Source organism: Crinia signifera, chromosome 3, assembly GCF_055691185.1.
Source record: "Crinia signifera chromosome 3, ASM5569118v1, whole genome shotgun sequence".
Lineage (NCBI taxonomy): Eukaryota > Metazoa > Chordata > Amphibia > Anura > Myobatrachidae > Crinia > Crinia signifera.
The window spans coordinates 229,999,670-230,005,162 of NC_139219.1; positions in this window are offsets into that span (position 1 = coordinate 229,999,670).

Consider the following 5,493-nt stretch of genomic DNA (forward strand, 5'->3'; position numbering starts at 1 on the left):
GCAGGAAAGTAACATACTGTAGGATTCAGCATCCTGGGAGCCCAAGCTATACAGCTATTCTGTGACAGATAGTACTTAATTACAATCTGTAGTGTTGTGTACACCTGGCAATACAGAGATGGAATTGTAGATATATGACTGACTTTAACAAAAGAGAAATGATGTAGGTAGGATTTGGTTTCATAGATGTGGTTTAGTACGCATTAACCAAGCCGCAGATCACTAAGTAAAAGCAATGGTTATGTCTCAGAGAGAAGTCCACTGATAATGGAGCATAGACAAAAGAAAGAATACCTGCAACATGTTTTTACAACCCCTGCATCCTGCCTGCTTAAAACTTGCTGCTGCAAGCCCCCAGCACCATACCACATAGTGTATTGTGCATCTTGTATTGTGGCCAGTTACAGAGAAGGAAGAGGGGGGCCCTAGACTGCACACCCTGTAATGAGAGGCGCTACCTTGCTGAGATTCTTAGCTATATGCAGAACAGAGGGGGTTTGCAGGTGCACTATGCACTCATTACTGCTAACATATATTATTTTTATATTTCATTTATGAGGTTGTTAGCATACATTTGGCAGAAGATATGTACCTGCCCACCACGTTAAGGTCACCTCTTTAGAGCAGGTCCCTAGCACTATGGGGTTTGTGCCTGGGGTGCAGGGCACCCCCAAACCAGTCCAGCAAAACCACCCCAGGGCATCACATAAATAAAATATAGCGTGAAGTGTAATGGAGTGTAAAGTGTCATAGAATGTAGGGTATGTGTAAGCAACTAATAGTGATAAAGGGTGTGTCAAAAGTAAAAAATTGTGAAAAAAAATATGTGAAAAAATACATATAAAAAAGACATACATAGAAATAATTATGATATGTTTATGTGAGACTATGTGTAAAGTAGCGATGCCCTGAAGTGGTCCAGCCAGACAAGCCCAAGGGGGCCCCGCACCCAGACAATTACCCCAAGAAAACTGACATTTATAAAGTATTAGGACTTACTTGAAATTATGCCTTGATCACAGTTGTGCAGTCATTGCTAGTCCATGCTTAAAAACATTTGAGGGTGGTGGGGGAGGGGTGCTAATCTAGGAAGAAGCAATCTCAGGCTTCAGGTGTGTAAGAATACACAATATCATACCTCCCAACATGACCCTCTCCAGGAGGGACACTTTTCTCTGCTTCTGCACTTTCCTCTTAATGTAGGATTGCCATCACCTGTTTTAAACAGGTTAATTGATAAGAAGGGAGTTTCTATACAGTTGATGGTAATCCTAAATTATTAGTTAAATCCAGAAGTAGAGCAATGTGTCCCTCCTGGAGAGGGTCATGTTGGGAGGTATGCAATATAGACTATATAGGAAGAGGGGGGCCCTAGACTGCACACCCTGTAATGAGAGGTGCTACCTTGCAATGACTGCACAACTGTGATTAAGCCATCATTTCAAGTAAATCCTAATACTTTATCATACCTCCCAACATGACCCTCTCTAGGAGGGACATATTGCTCTGCTCCTGCGCTTGCCTCTTAATTTTTGATTGCCATCACCTGTGGTGAAACACCTTTTTTTATTAGTTAACCTTATCAAAAACAGGTGATGGCAATCATACATTAAGAGGAAAGTCCAGCAGCAGAGTATTTTGTCCCTCCTGGCATGGGTCATGTTGGGAGGTATGCTTTATAAATGTCAGTTTGGTACTTATGTATTAGCCGGGTGCCCAGCTACACTATGCTGACAACGTAGCTTTGGCCACGTTGTCAGCGTAGCCTTTGCTGTGCGCCCGGCTAATACTTACGGGGCGGGCGGCCGGAGGGCGGTGCGATGAAGGCTGAAGGGTGGGCAGGGCGTGCGGCAGTGCTCCAATGGCGGCGGAGGGGAGAGATCCCGGCAACACTTGCTATTCAGTGTACTGCCGCTGGGTGAGCATCACATGGTTTCCCTGCTCCCCCAGCGGCACTACGCTAATAGTGTACCCGGGGAGGTCTGTCATGGCAGCCGTGATGCGGGGATCCAAGTGCCGGAGGTGCAGGGACATTGTGGATGGTAAGTATAATGCACACTACACACACACTACATACACACTACACTCACACACAACACCCACTAACACAATCATATCCCCACTATCCACGTCATACCCCCAGTGTCCGAAGCGTGGCGAGTGCAGCGAGCCCCGCGGATCCGTGTCCCATCGCGGGGCACGCTGCGCTCGCCACGCTTCCGGCTTGGTGGCTCGCTGCACTCTCCACACTTTATAAATTTAACTCCACGCCCACGTGGACACTGGGGGTATGACGTGGATAGTGGGGATATGATCCTTTATGTATTAGCACAGCTCCAGTTATGTAAGTTACGTAATTTGCGTAAGTTATCTAGTTTACGTAGCCAGCATAGTGGTGTATTGGTATGCTCAATACACCACTACGCAAACTACGTAATGGGCGCCCTGCTAATACATAAGTACCGTCAGTTTTCTTGGGGTAATTGTCTGGGTGCGGGGCCCCCTTGGGCATCGCTACTTTACACATAGACTCACATATACATATCTTCATTTTTTCTATGTATGTCTTTTTTATATGTATTTTTTCACATATATTTTTTCACAATGTTTGGGGATTTGTGCAATGTGTATGCCATACACTGTATGGAAAGTGTTTTTTTTCCAAGAATAGTACAATACAAAATCCCCCCATTTTTTGGGAGGAGCAGAATTCAAGGGAATGCAAAATCTAGGAATGCCACTGAAAATATGCCTTTTCTATACTTTTATCTAATTATAATCATCTCTCTCTCACAAATTGAATCTTATTTCTGTACTGTTCCCTATAAAGAGCTCCAACAGTGGATGTGGTCAGGACTGGTGATGGGAGCATCCCTCAAGGGTATTTCAACGCTACTGTCATCTCCTGTGGGTTACTTTTGCTACATGGTGAACTATTAAATACATAAGATCAGAATCCAAATTTCTATCTTTCCGTCTCCTTGGTCTCACTTTTCTTGGTCTAATCAAAGGTTGTACAGTCTGCCCATTGCAGCTAGAACCCCAACAGCAGAATCATGACAGTAAGTACTGAGGTTTGAGTTAGGCACTAGTGGGAGGGTTAGGGGTCTGTAGTCATGGCCGGTGCCAGGTTTCTTGGCTCCCTAGGCAAAGCTAAACAATACTGTGCACATGCCTAATCACTGGGGCAGAGGGCATGGCCAGTAGCTCACAGAGCGCCTCCACAGTGATAGGGGGTGTGGCTCACAATAGCAGCACTTCCGAGTTGGCTATGTCCCCTAGCTGCAAGGCCTTTATCCCAAAATCAAAAGTGTGAGGAGGTATGCACTGGATTTCAATTAATACTGTACATACAGTGTTTGTTGTGAATATTACTAGTGAAGCCTACTCTTCTCAGCCTGGCAGCTCTCAAAAGAAGAGGTAAAGCTAATAGAACAAGAGAGCAGGCCATGGGGGAGGCACCACACAGTTATTCACTTGTCAACAAGCAGTGCACATAAGTGCTGAAAGCCTGACAGGCAGCATGGGTAGACTAGATGTGGAGAGGAGACCAAACACTGGCAGTGATCAGTGCACTACCGGGGGCAGGGGGAATGACAGTAGTTTGAGCTAGATAGACCCGCACCATGGCTTCCACTAGGCTAGCTGAGCACAATGCCATTTTCAGTGGTAAGACCTGTGAGTGTCGGGCCAAGGTGAAAAAATATGCTTTGGGACCCGTGCTACACCCCACAGGGAGAAGTAGTGGGGGACCTAGAGAGATAGTGGGTGGTGGGGAGAGGCAGATGATGCCAGGGGGTGACAGGGAGAGGAAGAGGATAACAGGTAGAGTAGAGGGTAACAGGTAGAGGCAGTGTGTAGTAGGTGGTGGGAAGAGGAAGTGGGTGACAGCGGGAGGCAGATGGTGACAGTAGAAAGCAGAGGTGACAGGGAGAAGCAGAGATTAAAAGTGAGAAACAGAGTGAAAGGGTTAAGTAGAGACTGACTTGGGAGGTAGTTTGTGACAGGGAGAAGCAGTGGGTTGAAGGGAGAGGTAGCGGGTTGCAGGGGAAAGCAGAGAATGGCAATAAACCACTGATTAGCGAGCGGCAATGAATCACCCCTATATACAGTATATTTAATTATTCGTCATCCCTCTTGCTACTTTACTTATATAAAGGTAATTTCTTTTTTTACCACCAGTCCTTCACTTGCAGTATATTATTTTAATAATTTATTGTCCCCCTCCCCCCTATATATCTAAGAATTTGCCCCCCATCCCTTCAATTATATGAAGCTAATCATCTTTTTTTACATACAATCTTTCACTTACCTGCTTCCACTATTGCTTAGAACTGCTTTATGGGCTGCGGGGGAAGGGCTCCTCGACAATTTCGACACCTACTTCAGAACTGATGCTGATTTTAGTTCTACCAGCTATACCCTATTTATGCTGTATTTTATCAACACACCCTGTACGTTACCTTGTAATTTGTTTTTTGTTCGCTATGTATGGAGCTGCGGACACTTTGTGGCGCCTTATAAAAAAAACGTACAACTACTACTACTACTAAGGGCTCTTCTGGCCAGAGCTGGCCTCTTTCTGTTCTGCACGCGGCCTCTGCTCCTCTGTTGAGGGACGAGCAGATGCACTGTAACCAAAGCTGTATTGCAGACAACGTTTTTCACTTTGTAGGTCATACAGTACTTCATTTTAGAAAAGAGAAAATTATTTTTTTCCTTAATAATTACATCTTATGCTTCCTACTAATGAAGTTTCTCTGTTTGTAAAATCTTACCATTGTCTTATAGTGGGTACACACGGTGCGATTTTGCTCGCGATTCAATCCCGATTCGATTGGGATCGAATTGGGATCGAATCGAATGGAATGCAAAATGCATTCAATTTGACTATATAGTACAGATCTGTACTATATAGTCTTGGCTGCCATGACTGTTTTTCTATTCGATTTACACTACATGGGAGAGTGCATTGGGATCGAATCTGCATCGAATGTAGAAAAACCATTCAATGTCCATTTGATTTCCTATTCGATTTTGCTTCTATAAGCAAAATCGAATAGAAAATAGTGCATATCTCCCTGTGTGTACCCTATATTATTGCTTCTTGTTATATAGCTTAAAGCCTGGACTTAGCCTGGAACAACTGTGATGTAATGCCTGTCTTATTCTTATTCATCTCATTACAGGTATTTCACTTTACATGCCATTGCTAGTATTGAGTCAGCATCACTCTGCCTTGCATACTGCATTATTATAGGTATTTCACTTTACATGCCATTGCTAGTATTGAGTCACCATCACTCTGCCTTGCATACTGCATTATTATAGGTAATTGTGCAATTGTATTAAGAATTAAAGTGAGTTAGAATGTACAGTATTAGTGGCTGGGATGGTATGTAACCTCTTACCATTTGTTTATCTTAGTTTTATTGATACTGGGAGAGGGGCACTGGCTGGGTGGGGTCTCAATCAATTAACTTAGAAACAGCT